Source organism: Haemaphysalis longicornis, unplaced genomic scaffold (assembly GCF_048455015.1).
Source record: "Haemaphysalis longicornis isolate Haplotype H1 unplaced genomic scaffold, Haemaphysalis longicornis Haplotype H1 scaffold_1, whole genome shotgun sequence".
NCBI lineage: Eukaryota > Metazoa > Arthropoda > Arachnida > Ixodida > Ixodidae > Haemaphysalis > Haemaphysalis longicornis.
Window position 1 is genome coordinate 267,820,574 of NW_027526203.1, and position 17,291 is coordinate 267,837,864.

Genomic DNA, 17,291 nt, shown 5'->3' on the forward strand with positions numbered 1-17,291 from the left:
CTGCGGCTACGTGCTCCGTCTGTAATGAAGCATGAATGCCGTACGTGCCTCGGCCAACTCGGCGGGAAAGAGGGCGGTGTGCCTCCCAGGAGCACAAAAGGCCCGGCCGGACCCCGCGGGCGAAGCTCACGTGCCGGCACCACCCTGCGCCCATTGTTTCGAGGCCAGAGAGCGGCGCCCTGCCCGGGGCGCATGTATCCGATGGCTCGCGTGCCCCGTAGACGATTAGGGGCTCGCCGCCGCCGCCGCCGTCAGGTATAGCGTATATCGGGCGCGTCTCACGGCACGCGCCGTTCGTCATCCGGCGAGGCGCGCCAATGTGCGGCGCAAAGTATGCAGCCGACGCTGCTGCAGACGGCTCATCCTCAAACTCTCCCTCAGTGCGCGTCATTTGGTGTCAACGACGCTGCGATGAATAAAATAGGCCGATAGGCGGCAAAGTGGTTAAACTGCTTCTATGTGATATTTTGACACGTGATAGACGACTGGGCGAGCATAGAAGTGGGTTTCGACTACAGAACGAACGTTTATTTGGGAGCATGTGCACGAAAAGAGTCATGCTATTGGAACCATTCAAAGCCGCAAAGAATGAACGCGAGAACGATGCAGACTACTTTTTTAGGCAGCCGGTGAAGAAACAGAATGCGGATACAATATTGAGCTTGGAGGGATCTCCTCCTTAAACGGGCACTCAAGCTGAACAAGTTTTGTTAAAAAAAAAAAAAAAAAAGGTTGTCTGACCATTAGTGTCCGTTGAAAGATCACGCCTTTCATAGCTTTTCGACTTTAGTTCAACGACGTACTTTGTTTGTTTAACGGTAAATAATTAAACGGGGTATTTCCCTATCAGTTTTCCTTGCATGTTTCCTTGATGTACAAAAGAGCATGTCACAGAGCGAACCCAGCGACCACCAGTAAACAAGACCGAGCCAGTGCAATGCTGTCACGTATAGAAGAACGTGTATAGAAAACAGCAACCAGTAAAGCTAACTTCCTGTACGGTAGATGTCGCGCTTTTCCGCACAGTTTATTGGACCGCATTTGTTAAACATGGCAGCACATTTGACTCAAGACGAAACTTAAATAAAACCTATCGACTGTGACTGTGGCACAGCCATTTTATCATTATTTAATAGCTGAGTTCTGGTCTTTTTTAAAAAAAATGCGCGCTTAGTTGAAGCTCCCACATATATTTATTTTAAATTTACATGTACATACATTACTTGCGAACTTGAAAACACGTTGTAACTGTGCCAATATAAGAAATTTTAAGTTGTTCATTTCGCATCTGATACGAGATTTTCGATGTTCGTACAATTGTGGTGGAAATTTCTGAATTATGAACAAGGGCTTTAATTTTTCTGAAATTTCTTTTTAATTCACTTGATACCTCAGGATGCGTTACCAGTCAGATATGTAAGCAGGGCGCATCAGGGCAGGGCAGGGCATCATCGCGTTTCGATGCTTGACTTGCGGTAATTTCTATGCATACATACATTTATTGCAAAAAATGATTATCTGCAATACTCGTTGAAGGCGTACAAGCACATACAAATCTACTGCTTGATGATAATGCATAGATAACACAATGCGCAACGAAAGCGTGTTTGTTGAGGTACTTGAGCATTTCCGAAGTGATGCGTGTGAAATCGCTGACTGATAGGTATAAAAGGATTAGGATTAAAAAAAAAAAAAACCCGCAAATTATTTCTTATCTTTTTATCATACAATAATGATACCCATGAGTGCTTAAAAACGATATCCTCTAATTTAGAGCAAGTGGCAGTTTTAGGCACCTTAAGATGTTTTGTTTGCAATCCAAGTGAATTATCCTGTCAAATAACTGCCTGATTATGGAAATAGCTGCGGTGTTGCGCGTTACATGAATGTCGCACGGACAGGGCTTCCTCTTGCATTTTACGCCCGCAGAATGTAGTGTGCGCAGGTGTTCGCTGATGCGCTGGTGCCTCGTATACGCTGAGGAAGATGAACCGCGATGTATGCACACTACGGCAGGATGAACACACTTAGAGCGATGCGATTGGAACCTCTCCCTGAAAATAAACGTGTGACAGCATTTACAGAGGATCACGCCGAGGGTGATGCGACCTACAGCGGTAGCTGTCAGTGTACAGTTGTGCGTTTATGGTGATTCTTCAAGGACAGTATTACGTATGCCGTATAGGGTACGTCCTAAAAGTATCGCTTTAAACGAAAAAAAAAAAAAAAAACGTCCTGAGCGTGGTACGTGCCATGTGCGCAAATATGGGTATTTTTCCAGGTCTGATGACCATCCAGATATTTGGCAATACCATCCATTCAGGTATCGACGTTGCCATTTTTGATCGATCCCTGCGTGGATATGCGCCATATTTACGCAGGCATTTGGCGTTGCTGTTGTCAATTGCGGCGAAATCTATAAGCCATGATGATTTTTTCTTCCGTCTTCTGGACTCCAGAAAAAAAAAAAAAAAAAAACCAGACAACTTGAATACAATCTGACCAGCTGTAACTTTTGAGCAGCGTGGCCTCTCAGCAAAGTTGTTATCATTCCCGTTTCGAAGCCCTATACTCCAGAACTTCCGAACAGGCAAAATCATTTCGCTTTTCAGACTCGCTTGGCGGCACGGCGCCGTGATACCGGGGATGGACACACGACGAAGGACGCGCGCTCCGGCAGTGTCGCGCCTAATAAAATTCCCAGTGTAACAAAATAATAGCAAATACCAACATCAACTCAAGCGAATACATGGTGAAAACAGAACTATGATACAAGGTCACCTGAAATTCAACTGTATTGATTGGAGACTACAAGAGATCTTAAAGGGACGTCTTACTTACCTGTTCGCTCTTTCTGCTTTTGTTGTTCTCGATGTTTTCTGATTCTGTAGGGATAGCCTCATGTTTAATGCTAGACTCGGCGCCAACTTTGCTAAAAATTATTCTGATTCAATTCGATAGAAACAACTCATTACTCGTATGTGCATACATACATACATACATACATACATACATACATACATACATACATACATACATACATACATACATACATACATACATACATACATACGTACATACGTACGTACGTACATACATACATACATACATACATACATACATACATACATACATACGTACATACATACATACATACATACATACATATGCATTCTTTTCTTTTAGATCTCACAGCAGTTATTAGGAAATCGCTGTTCAGCGCAACACTTTTTTACACCGTTAGTAAGACAAGGGGTACTCCGGCATTGTCACCATGTTGAAGTCCCACTTCTGCTGGTATTCTCGGGAAGGGGTATTTAATCAGGGCCGTGCGTAGTTTTTCCACTTAAAACTAGAGTAGGAATGTCGCAGTCGGGGAGAATAGTCTTCTTTCTCGTGGGTTCGTCGTCCATGTAGACTAGGGTGCTGGACTACAGATTGACGCTTAGTGAGCCGAAATTGCACTTGGGCTATGTGGTGGGCTATGTAGTATATGTATTAATTTAGACCACTTGTGATTCCTTACCGGGCATGGAAATTCGGTGCACATCAGTGTGTTTCCCCTACCTGCGAAGTAAAGCCTGTGCGGCCAAGACCCGAAACCAGTGACCACGTGATCGGGTTCCGTGTGAGCTGTCGCGAAATCCCTTCGCCACCTCGCCATCGCTGGGCGGGAGTGATTTCGTGACGCACGGATTTGCATTAGCCGAGCCAGGTATAAATGACATTGTAGGGAAAAAAAGCTATGCAGAGGGAATCCCCATGAAGAGGAGCTGTTGAAGGTCTCGTATACGCTTGTACCAAATGAAACCCGTGCAGCGCGAGCCGTCTCGGAATGAGTCGGTGCAATTTCCCGCTGCAAACAGAGTATGACGATTTTTCACTGACGTCGAGCCGCAAATGCTTCCAGTTTTAAAAACACTGGTTTCCCATTGAACCGCTCACTCTTTCCTTAATGCTCCTGCGCAGCGTATATACAGACGAGCTTTAGGAACTGGCGCGCTTTGCGAGAGGCTTTGGAAACACGCGCTGGCTCAGATAAGCCTCTCGAGGCGAGATGCAGGATGTGCCACTACAAGCAGCGCCTGCAGGCCGCCTTCGTAGACAGAGACACAGTACCGCGTGGCCTCCTGAAAGGAGTCTTTTGAAGCGGTCACGCCTTCGAGCACGCAGCGGCCACGAGCTCGGCAGAGGTGCGCGCGGACAGAGGAGCCTCCTGAAAATTAATTTCTGTTTCCGAATCCCCCGCGCCGCAGAAACGGCGAGGGGCACAGGCCCGGGGCCCGCCGGCCGCCGCTTCCATTCACTCCGGCAGCCGAGCCGCCGCCGGCGGGGCTGCAGAGTGCGCCTTTCCTTTGAGGCTGCCGGGAGAGATGCGGACGCGAAAGAGGCGACCACGTTATGCTTGTGACGCGATGCGTTTCGCCGCTATTAATACGTGAAGAGCTTCCTCCTTCGCGCTCCCTCGTGCTGCACTGTTCTTCGCAAAACCTCTTTCATGTCGCCACCTATTGCCGCCTCGCTACCCTCCCGTTTACTGCGACAGAATTATGACCCCCTCCACCTTCCGCGATTTTCATTTTCGCGTCTTCATGCGCGCACGGGCGTCACGTTGTCACAGAAGATGAAAAGCCGGCGGACTGGCTGTGCTGAGGTCATTTGGTCGAAAGAATGGTTATCCGCCGGGAGTAGAACGTTGCTTCGAGTGATGGCTGCTTCTGTCGCGGCTGGCAACTTTCACGTCGCTTGGGTGGCACGCGTTGTCGAACACTCGTTCACCTAATTGCCCGCTCTGTGGCCGCTTAGTACCATTTGTTTTCCGCGTATTGTATCGTTGATGGGCGCGTCGCCGACAAGCCACTCGCTCGCTTTCGTGCTTGCTTATTTACTCGCTTACTAAACCGGAAGGTTATTTCTGTCACTTAGACAGTACTCGACGGCTTTTTTTAGGGAAAGCCAAAGGGGATTTCCCCCAGTGCAGGGTAGCAAACCGGGCTCTACACCTGGTTAACCTCCCGGCCTTTCCGTCCTTCCTTCTCTCTCTCTCTCTCTCTCTCTCTCTCTCTCTCTCTCTCTCTCTCTCTCTCTCTCTCTCTCTCTCTCTCTCTCTCTCTCTCTCTCTCTCTCTCTCTCTCTCTCTCTCTCTCTCTCTCTCTCTCTCTCTCTCTCTCCCTTATAGTCTAAACAATAAGATTTATTTTTTGCCTAACATGCAACATTTGTGTCAGAAGCGATTTTTCTGTCTCAGCAGGGTTGAGAATGAAAGGGGTGTGTGCAGTGTGCGAGCCAAGATGGCTGTGAGGCATAGGTGAAGCGTGTGCCTTTGAATGGAGAAATGTGTGACAGTGATTGGTGAAGAAAATCTTTCTTACGCCGTGAGGAAAACGTCTTTTTCCATTGTATATTCTCGATAGTTTCGTTCCTTTGTACGACGTTACCTATCTATTGCAATAGTTTGTACATTATTGGCAACGCAAATGGAACAAATGCAGGTAGAAACGTAACCACCACTGACGGCTCAACCTTTTGAGTTGGCGGCAGTTAAATTCAAGACAATAACAATCAAATACGTATCTTTAGCGGGCGTGCATTGCAAAGTCGTGATGAGCATGTGTGCTCGCAAAATAGGGGGAAAATATTGACTCCGAACTGTACGCCACTCTCTGAAGAAAACATGCAGCTCGAAGTCGCTAATATTTTTCAGCGTCAGTTGATGGCGTCGACAGTGAAATGATGGAGATGGGTGAGCCTGAAGCGTCGTACACTAAAGGCCCGTTCACACTAGCGACGAAAGCGAGCGAAAGCGACGGGAATTCCGTCGCTCTGTCGCGCGACGACCGCTTTTGGCGAATGGTCGGGACCAATTCTTGTCGTCACGCGACAAAGCGACAGAATTCACGTCGCTTTCGTCGCAGTGTGAACGGGCCTTAACGCTTCCGCGCGCGTACAGGTGATGTAGTGCTTCGACTTAGTCAAGGCAGTTAGCTGAACACGTGGTAGGCCTCGCCTCTTGGTTAATAAACAGAAAGAATACACAACTTCGTGGGGACCCGAAGTTCAGGGCACGCTGTTCTCAACCGGCGTGCAAGGCGAAGATTCGCTCAGCCAGCGAAAGTACTTTTAATCTGGCGGGCCGCGCCAGACGCGTAGCTAGCACGCACCGTTGATCCTATGAGGCATGTCGTGTAGGGTGACAGTCGTGCCGGGGCGTCCCGAGTCGGGGCCTAAATAAAACGCGCCCGGTAACAGCGGTGCCGGCCGGACAAAACAAACAGCCGCCACCGTAGGACTTAGTGTAGCGGTGTCCCTGGCGCCGCATCATTACAATGACTGATTAGCGGCCAGCCTCCCTCGCAACCGCGCGGAGTTCGGGCCGCGCGGGGAGACTCGTGCGTGGAGATTCTTGGCACGCCTGGCGAGATTCTTGGGCCGTGCGGGCACGCAGCGCCGGCGGGACACTCGCCGTACCGCAGTCACCGTCGTTGCCGCTCGTGCTGCTGCCGCCGCCGCGTCGTCACAGTAGTGGCGCGAAAGAGCGGCTCACAGCGTCCCGCTTATCTGGGCGTGACAGCCGCCACAGCCTGTCCACGCCGCGGCGTGCGCCCTCCGAGCCACTCGTTTTTTGCTCCTCTCCGCCGGCCGGGGGGCAGCACACCATGTGCCGGGTTACCGAGCATTGCGTGTTCATTAGCGGCCCCCGGATCTACGCTCTTCTCGGCTGTCGCGCCCAACTCGCCTAACCAAATTTCACGGGTAACCAGGGAAAGAAATGGTTTGCTATAAGTACGATGCAACAAAAATACGAATAAATTACGCAGGTTAAGCTTATATGGTACACGCGTCAAACTCTACTAAGTCACGTTAAAACAATGAAAAACTTTTTCCGGAATGCCTCGGTCAGACGCTCTCTATATGTGACAGTGCAAAGTGAGGAGGTAGGAATAATAACCCGCCGCACTGGCTCAATGGCTAAGGCCTTGTGCTCCCGAATACAAGGGCACGGGTTCGATTCCCGGTCATGGCGGCCGCTTCTCAGATGGAGACGAAAAGCAAAAACGCCTGTGGATCGAGATTTCAGCGCACATTAAGGATCGCCAGGTGATCAAAATTAATCCGGAGCCCTCCACTATGGCGCGCCTCATAGCCCAGGCGTAGCTTGGGCGCGTAAAATTCCCAAAATTTGAATTTTCAAGGGGGTAGGAATAGCTTGTTGCGTTAGATACTCTTCATATGCAGCATATTCGCCACTAGAACGGCTTATGATTTCGCCTACAAGCTGGGCCGACTGCGGCAAAGTGGCCGCAAGGAACCATACCGCTCGGAGCATGGGAAGACTTAGAGCGAATTTTTCCTTAAATGGCACAAGAAATCGAGGGAAATACTTAATTTGTAAGAGCACAGGATGGGATGACAGCGGCGTTCATAAATACACAAGCCCCCCCGAATGCCGACACGGCATTGTATTTCGAATTCGAAGCTGTTCCATAGTGGAGGGCTCCGGATTAATTTTGACCACCTGGGGATCTGTAACGTGCGCCGAAATCTCGACAAACGGATGTTTTCGCTTTCCACCTCCTTCTGAAAAGCGGCCACCGCGGACGAAATCGAACCCTTCTCCTTGTGCTCAGCAGCCCAATGCCTTAGCCACTGAGCCACCGCGGCGGGTGACACGGCATTGTCCCCCTTGCGAAGGATGCGTACATCCCCGAGCGAAGGCCTGCGCACACGCTCACTCCTCCTGAGTACGCTTCTCCTCGTTAACGAGCTGGAGGGAGGGACCAACTCAAGAGTGGCAGTGGTGTCGCTCTTTTGTCGACTCATCCGTCATGCGGGAGAAGGGCTGCCCCGCTGTTATTAACGCTCTGTTCTCAACTCACCTGCCAGTGCGAGGAGCGGGATCATCATTACATCGGGAGAAGCGAGTCACGATGATGACCATGCGTCCTGACAGAATATGGCCAAATTTTTACTTGCAGCCGCAAATAGTTTATGACAAAAGAGTTTTTGCCGCGATAGTTGGCTTAAAAAATGTTTGCTCGGCTGAAACGTATTCGTGCAGGTACAGTGCCCCACAGGATTTCAGCGCATCTCGGTCATCCCTCACGGGAATTTCCTTGCAGCGAAGCTTTAGTACGCGTGTACTAAGCACGAGTTGCAGCCGTTTTACGGGTACATTCTTCTTCAAATGAAGCCCTTGTATTGGAAAGCTGGGAGCGCACGAGAGATCCAAAACGTGTTCACAAGTTCACTGGGGAGGTCCCGTTACAGACTACGACTACAGGATTTCCTACTGTACAAAACAGCTGAGTGACAACTTTAAATAACTAATAGAAATGATTGGTTCATTGATTGATTGATTGATTGATTGATTGATTGATTGATTGGTTCATTGATTCGATCGATCGATTGATTGATTGATTGATTGATTGATTGATTGATTGATTGATTGATTGATTGATTGATTGATTGATTGATTGAGTGAGTGAGTGAGTGAGTGAGTGAGTGAGTGAGTGAGTGAGTGACTGACTGACTGACTGACTGACTGACTGATCGAGTGACTGACTGGCTGATCGAGTGACTGACTGACTGACTGACTGACTGACTGACTGACTGACTTACTTACTGACCGACCGACCGACCGACCGACTGGCTAACTGACTGACTGACTGCCTGTCTACTTGTCTGCCTGACTAACTGACCGAACTAGCAGTCAGAAAGAAGTTATACCCGGAGTAGTTATAAAGTGTACCAAGGAGACGTACTGTAATTTTAATTCACAGCAGGTATATACATTGCCTCGCACCCTTTCTCTGGGACCATTGTCCTCCCCTATATTAGCTTATGTATTTGAAACTGGGAAGCAAAGAAACAGTTTTTCACCTTTATGTGAATTATATATTTGCATCAGAAAGCCGTTAAACTTTGCAGCGTTATAGTTTGAGCGTCTAAAGTGGCGTACAAGCTGTTTTAAGATGGTTATATTAGAATGCGAATTGCAAGTGGCTTCACTAAATCGATTTCACAAAATTAGGTCAAAGAAACCAGCTGCCCAAACCACGCTTCAAAGAAATGAGACTGGTTAGCCCAACATTTCCTGTGCCTGTGATAATTATTTAACGTGAATATCTGCAAAACTTAATGAATTTGAAGGTATGTTTGCATTTTTCCTGCCGGTTGTTTGCCAGGTGGCTTAGCATTTATTTTGCTTGTGTCTCAGAGACCGCAGCACAAAAAGTTTCAGAAGGCATCTAGTGTTAAGGAAACCTTTTGCTCTGCTTTTTTCCAATCAAGGTTGCTCAAACTCATTTCCCTTTCCGCAGTCTTTTGTGGCGCTGATGTTATCGGTGCTGGTTTAAATCCCAAGACACGCCACAGCACTACTTCGTCTTCGAAGGAGCGTTTTGGAACGGAAGTGCTGCATTCACCATCCGTGCTCTATAAGCTCTGAAGGTCAGCTGAGAATGATACTGGTAGAAACGGTTTCATACGCCACGGCACACAAAAAGAAAGGCTCGTCGGCGTGAGCGCCGGCCGTAGGGACGCGCGTGGCGGCGCGTGCTGAAATTACATCTCTCTTTTAACACGAAAGTGTTTTATTCCCGGATACACGAAGATTTCTCTGACGTCATATCCGTCACGGAAATGACGCCAGTACAACTTTGCCGAAGCGACCCGCCAGCAGGACGCCGCTCGGCATGCACACCCACAAGACAGCCGCCGACCCGCAAATCATGATCAGTTGCAGATTTCGCTGCACATTTCACTTTCGTGTTTTACCGATCGCTATGACAGAGCAATCAACCACAGTTTTTTCTCACTCATAGTATCATTCTCGGCAGACCTGACGGCACGCCCCCTCCTTTCCACACTCCCGTTGTCGCTGCGCCTGATTCCAGCTTCAAGCGGGCGCTCGCTTCTCGCTGCCGCCGTCGTCGCTTCATTTTGGCGGTGATGACGTTTTGGCGGATGCGGAAAAAACGCGGCTCAGGAGCACAGCAGTAGCGTAGGCTTAGTGCCCTCGGGAAATCACTCAGTGAGCCTAGTAACGCTATCAAATTAAAGCACGCTCATGCAGGGTATCAGCTATCTGCACAGGCCTCGTGGCGATCTAACAATACCCGGGTCCCATGTTATCACGATGGAGTTTGCGTGAATTCCCCGACAGGAGGACGTTGCGAGTCGTTGTAGACTTGCGGTAGTATACTAAGCTTCACAAAGCTGTTACAGTTGCCTTGCTAAACAGGGCTTTGTTAAGTGCCTTCGTCCATAATGCCGCAGTGTGGACGGCTTCTGTAGACATACCACCAAAGCGCTCTTTGTCGCATGCACTTGCAGAGCGTAAACGAAAGGTTTGCGCAAGTTAATCTGGAAACTGGGCATAGGAGAGTGCTCGTTTTATATAGACCAGGCTTGCCCGTGCCTCGTTCCTTGGGAGCAGCACCTGAGCATAAAGGCGATCGGGCACTGGCCCAGCTTTTGCATAAACCGAAGGACGGGGACTGAAGCAGCAAAGCAGAAGGGCGAGAGGAAAGCGCGCGTGGCGGCGGCGGTGGCGGCGCGAGGCACAAGGGACCGCGGGGGCACAAAATCTCCCAACGCGAGGAACATGCGCAGGGATTCTATCTTGAGATCCGACAAGCCCGCGTCCCGCTCTTCTTGCGCGTTGCCGCGCGGTGCGAGAAAAGACGACAAAAGTGGCCCGGAAAAATAGCATCCACCCCCAAAAAGAAGGCGCTCGTTCCCCGGCCGAGGGGCGATGCGAGCCGAGCCACCGGGGACGACGGGCACGACGACGTTCAAGTGTAAGCGAATGAACCGCCCTCTCCTCGTTACCGAAGGCACTGGCATCGTTCCTTGCAGCAGGCGTTGCATGCAGCTGCCTGTGTTTCATGCGTTCGTGGGTGGTTTCCTCGAATAGCTCTGCTGCCCGTATCATTGCTCAGTTCCTCCATCAGGTGGCTGAACAGGCACTTGCGTTCCTTGGGCTGCACTATTTTCGCGGTGAGGTGATAGCAGGCAAAACTGATGCGCCAGTTTTGATGCTCTCTGTTATCACTCACTCACTCACTCACTCACTCACTCACTCACTCACTCACTCACTCACTCACTCACTCACTCACTCACTCACTTCCCTTATCCATGTTTGTTAAGTCATTTCTCCTCAAGCACAGCAAAATCATCTTAACTGCTCAGTACAAGCCGGCTACAGTGAAACTTACCGTACCTTGAAGTCTCACTACGAGTCATTAGTGAAGTATTTTACGGACACAAAAAATTAATGAAGCGCGACTCGGATTTCCCATTGCGCGCTCACCAAGCAGAGCACACTAACCGAGCTTAGCTTCAGTGAGCGCTTATGAGTAAAACCGGGGAGGCCCGCTCAGCTCCTTCACCGACTACGCGCTCAACGTTCTATGCCTTCAAAAGCCGGCAGCGTGTGTACACGCAAAAGCCTTTCTCATTTGGTTTCCGCGGGTGGAGCTCCTGTCCGCGGCGGAAACCGCGTGGTATACAAGCCGCCTGCTAGAGCCAGTACGCGGCATTCGGTATACCGCCACCTAGCACTCCCCGGGTCGGCGGCGGCTTTGAGCGGCTGCAGCCGCAGAAAGCTGGAAATCTCTGCCCCTCCTTCTCCTCTCCTTCCTCCTCCTTGGGTCCCGGGTGCATTACGGGCTTCCTCCGCGCCATCGGCTCGAGCGCCTTGTTGGCGGGGCTTGCACTGGCGCGCGCTATCATCGCGTCCGCAGCTCGGCGCACCGGGGAAACTCCCGTGCGCGCTTATTATGGCCCGTAAATTAATAACAACGGCGGTGTGTACAGCGACTGAAATATCGCTCGAGCACGTGTACGTTTCGCGACTCGGGGCCCCGTGCAGGATTAGGCACCCGGCCCGAATGTCCGCCGGCCGGGAAGCTTATTTCCGCGCGCCCGCGGTTGGAAGTATGCACCCGGGAGGCCGCTTAACGCCATTTGGAAGAACTGCGAGTGTTGTGCCGGGGAAAATAATTGCGTCTTTTGGTTTTTCGAAAGGGCGACGCGGCAGCGTGATAGAGGCGTGACAACAGGAACCGGAAGTTACAACTACTGAAGAGATTTATGTGTACAAAAAGAACCTGGTGAGAGATATTATACACAAAAGGAAATAAGAAGCAGCCATGTCAATGATCAGACACGTGGAAACTTGTTATTGGTGCCTGGCAAAGGTTGAAATCTGTGCGATTAGTCATGCGTGATTTCATAGGCTATCATGTTTGTGTCCTTGGTATCAGCGTTTAATTACTGAATGTAGCTTCATTTCTTTTCGTTTCACGAAAGGATGCGGTGAGCGTGAGCTCTCGTGTGAAGTGATTTATGGCGCTGACGCACTATAAGGCAATGCCGTGGTTCAGCTTGGCCACAACACACTCGGTTGACTCGTAATCCGTGCATTGAACAGCGAAATTTCACTGAACGACGGTGTCGAGCGTAAGAGTTGACTCGAAAATGCGCTCTGGCAGTGCATAATGCAGGACGTTATGCTTGCATTGCTTGATGCCGCAGTGCAGATCACATTTGGTCAATCGTGTGCCGTGCGGTGAAGCCGAACTACGATATTGCTTAGAGTGTGGGCCGAATGTAGTACCAACTCTGGGTGAGGCGTTTCGAGTTCATTCAGGTGCACGAAGACCTGAGGCCTTTCATAACAATGCGGAGAAATATAATTCTCGACAGTCTTTGTTTTCATTTACTCACAATTCAAGCGTGCTTGATTTTGATGTGTGGTGTTAAGGAGATCCCTGAACTGGTCTCACAGTATTCATGCGTGCGTGCGTGTGTGTGCATGTGCGTGTTCGCGTGTATATGTGGGGGGAGGAAGAACTACATAATTTGTAGATACATGCGGACTTGCATACGTGCGGAACAAACGCGTTGGGATTATTATCATTATTTAACCCCACCGATACCCACCTAGAGTCGCAATTCATACGGCGGGGCTATGGTGACTGTTACGGTCGCATCCGTGGGCAAACAGTCTCGGTGCCATATGGTATTGCTTTGCCATGATCCGCAAGTGCGTGACCACGGACGCACAATGCTAGCCACGCCAGGGGGACGCGACGGGAGGGAAAACAGAGTGCTCGCGCGGGCACTGCCAGGTGTGACAGGCAGCGTTCGAGCCGCCATCATTGAAGCGTGTTCTTCTCAAGGCGATCGCGTCAGCGGGGGCGCTATTTCGAGTGCTCCTAATTGCTACCGCTCTCGATATAGTCGTCACGGAGGCCCCGCATAAACCGGCCGCGACATCGTTTAGGGAGAGCGCGACCGTCGCCCGCAGTGAGCGGAGCCACGTAAATAGAGCCGCACGCCGGTGGAGAAGAAGGGGGCGAGGTCCGCAATCGCGCGCCGCTATCACGAGGAAGCCCCCCTTTTCACTGCGACTGAGAATCCCAATTTATTTCCCCCGAGCCACCCTGTTCGTCGGCATGCATGCATCCCCCCTTTTTACAAATTTAAACCCGCGGACGCGAAAGCGAAGCAGAGAAAAAAAGAGAAGCGCCCCCGAATGAAGCCTGGCGCACAGTCTACAGCGGGCGGGAGCGCACAGTCGGCAGGAATCCCTGGGTGGGCCCTTATCGCCGGTGCAAATCGAGCCCGTTGGCGCTCATGAAAATGGCAGCGCGTCGACGCAATACTCGGCGGCGGCCGGGTGGTCTTCCTCCCGCGCTAGTCTATGGGAAGCAGGGCCGCCGGCCCTAGCCGCTCGCTCTGCTCGGGAGGCGGTCTTTCGGTCGCCGATGACGCGGAGAAATGCGTGTCGGGCGCCAAGTCGCGCGTGCTTTGAAGTCTTCTGGTGTTGCCTGCGGCGTGTATGGCTTGCGCGGGAAAGCTCGCTTCACACTGCCGCCGAGGCGAAGTGGCTGAAGACGAACAATAGATTCATTGGCTTCGCGCAGGCGCTACAGACACTGGAACTTCGTGATTTGCGGACTTCGGATATTTAAAAATTCTAGGCCTGACGGCAAACTGGCACAGTGCTTGGAAGACTCTACAGTTCCAAGCGCCGCTGCACAGAGGGATGCAGGCTGCCGGCGAGGGTGGCGGTGAAATTTCTAAGGGGAAAAAAAGGGTCAAGCATTGTGACGCAAGACATTTTTAAGTTTTCTTTTTATTGTGGTGGTGCCGTTGTATTTTCAACTTGCTTAGAGACGGCAGGTTAGACGGAACGTGTGGGAAAGTTTTGAGGCCTTGAAATTTGGAAGCATAAAATATGAAAGATTAAGGTGGTGTGCGGTGTGCCAAGTACGCATTCACAACGTTCACCAGGAAATTACTCGCGGCAAACAACTCTGTTTCAGTTCCAAACATGAGCTGGAAATGCATCTCTGCCGTTCGGCGGACGTTGCTCAAAATACTACAAGCTGGCTTCATGCTTTCTTAAAAACACCCGTGCGTCTGCTTCGCCGAAATGCGCTTGAATGACCTATAATTTATAATGAAAGAACCAAAACAGGCAAATGATGAGGTTCAACATAACATTTATTTCTTCAGCTTGGCAAGTGTAGTCAGCGGTGTACGCATGCGAGCATGACCTTCTGCATTGCATGGTGTCATAGTGCAGGTCTAACTATTTAGAAAAATCCTATGTCCGGCCTCGTTACTGGTCAGAATTTATTTGTTTGGCCATTCAGGCGGTGTGAGGGAAACACAACCAAGGACATTTCTTTTAGAGCGTACAAGGGCGTAACAAAACGAAAGTCATCTTCACCGCAGATCCCACAAGCGCCACAGTGTTCCGCAATTTACAGTGCTTTCACGAGAGGCGCTTCCCACATATCCGCGTCATTTATAGCGTTGTCAGAACAATTCCCAAATCGATTTTTGGCGGGTGCGGTAAAAATATACCGCACACACCGACTCGCTGGTTTTGGGTTGCGGTGCCTGCGTTATGGCAAAGCCGCTGTATTAAAAAAAAAAAAAAAAAAAAAAAACACCTCCAATTTTGCAACATGCCGGTCGGTCGTGTGCTTTTGCCACTGGTGCCCATGTACGCTTTAACTAACATTAATGCTTGTATGGCTGGCAAGTACGGCTTAAACTGATAATCCACCAAGGGCAGAGGTAGAGGAGATTGTAAAATAAAATAAAAAAAACACACCGGAATAGTTAGGAGGAGCTCTTGGTGTAGCGGCTTGCATATTGGTCACCACACAGTTTTGTGTGCGTAGCTTTTTAGTGCAAACAGAAGCACAGCTGCTTGACCGCACTTGCCTCAACTGTCACTTATGTGTAGCAGTTGTAAGCAAAGTGTGTCGTGCTCGTTCTTGCTTCCCAGCAACCAGTGATAAGGTCGTTGCGTACCAACCCTGGGTTAGAGCGCGTTTTTAGTTCCAGAAATACAAAGCAAACCCGGCAACAATAAGGACGACCCGGAGAGAGGCAAGAACTGAAGCATTTTCGACATTCCTGTCGGGAAGCGGCAGCTACGCAGTGTTACACGTGACTCCTACGCGCGCCAAATACGATGTGCAGCACCAGCCGTCGAGCACGCTTCTCTGAGCTTTCCTGCCACCGTGTTGCAAGGCAGGGAGCCTAATTTCATGTTGCAACGACCGCAGTTTTGGTGGACTAAGCGCTTCTTTTCATTTGTCCTAAGAAGATATCGGTCCACATTGAGTAAAGGGGAAAAACGGCTTCAAGTGGTAAAACGCGAGGCTGAACGGCGAGACCTCTCTGAGAAGCGGCGTGCCTCTTAGAAAGTCTCTTAAAAGGCCGCATATTGTTACCATTATCTCGCCGGAGTCGGCAGAGGCTCCTCTGCGGCTTCCTCTTCTCCTCCTCCGACGGCACGCGAAAAGGGCCACCCCCGCGCGCACCCTCCCCTCGGCGGAGGAATGCTGTCAGCGCCGCGGCGCTCCGTCTCCGAGCGGTTCGTTCCACCTGAACAGCTGCCAGCGGCGGCGGCACGGGCGCTTATTAACGAGCGCAGCCGCGCTACCGCCGCCGCTGAGAATAGCCTCATTAGTTGAACAAGCGCGCCGCCGACGCCTTCGGTTCCCTCGCGGAGGGAGAGCCGCCGGTAAATATAAACGCCCGCGCACTGCTCTATTCGAGGCCGACCAGAAAGCCGCCGCCGGGACACTGACCCTCACCGAGCCCGATCGCTGGCACCTCGGCCTGCTCGGCCGCGCAACCGCGCCCTTCGCTCTCCCGGTGTGTGTCGAGGGCAGTGTGGACCGCCTGTTGAGCGACGGCCGGCTTTGCGGGAAAGGAGGGCGCTCACTCATCTGCACCCGTTTATGCCGTTAGAACAACCAACTTGGGGATGCGCGATGCACTGCTCCTTTTTTGAAAGGCCCAAGGTCACGCGGCGGTCGGCCTGGCGGATACGCCAACTTGCGCTGTGGGCAGACGCTTTATATAGGACGCAGGACCGTCGGCGCCGGGCATGAGGATTACGGCATAGCAACAATGAAACAACGTTTTTTCTTCGTTCTGCCTGGAGATGTAATCTCTATCCCCTTGTAGAGGCAACGCGAGAGGCGATAAAAAAATCCAGGCAGAGTCATTTGGAAAGTGAAAATATCCGCGGAGCAGCGGGATCAAAGGGTTCCCCTACGGCGGGCGTCGTAAATCAACGTTGGCCTTGGCAGGTCTTCTTGTCGTCCCTTTCAGCAGGAGGCTCGCGCGCCGCCGCCGCCGCCACCGTGCTCGATGACAGGGGCTTCTTAAAACACCTCCCTCGGGACAGCGTGTCCTTTGCCGAGCTGACGCGCGACGACGAGCGCGCGCAGGTGAAGCCCGCGAACAGTGCGCGCTACCCAGCGGCCGCCTTCTTCGCCGCCAGGTTACCTTGCATCGCGGACGCCGTCTGCCCGGGGTCTGGCGGGCTGCGCCTTGACGCCCGCCTTTTTGCAGCTCGTCCATCATCTGCTTTCGCTCTTTGTTTGCTCCGGTGCGCGCGAGCACCTTGTCTCACTGTCAGCAGCGTGTCGCGACGCACGCTTTCGCGCCTCCGACCATGTGTCCTCCTCCGGTGTTCACTTTGTCCCCGCTTTGCGCCGCTTTATTTTAGCATAGCTTCGCTCCCTCTTTCGGGCGCGAATGACCCGCGGCCGGTGGCTGCACGCGACGCGCGCTCGCCAGTTGTCACCTGGCAACAACCTGCAACGTCCTCCTGAACTGCCGGCCCGCCTTTGGCCGCCGCCGCTGATGCTGCTGATTCTGCTGGCAAGGACAAGTTCGCGCGGAGAAGTGGGTGCAAAGGGCGTATGCTGATGAGGCCCTGGTCGCAGTGACCCTGCACCAGTCGC

At 51.3% G+C, this 17,291-nt stretch overlaps 1 protein-coding gene across 7 annotated transcripts in view; it reads left to right on the forward strand.

Moving 5' to 3' along the window:
* The window catches only part of Sv (paired box protein shaven), a 225,328-nt gene that overhangs the window by 138,677 nt on the left and 69,360 nt on the right, over positions 1 to 17,291 (forward strand). The window lies entirely within an intron of this gene.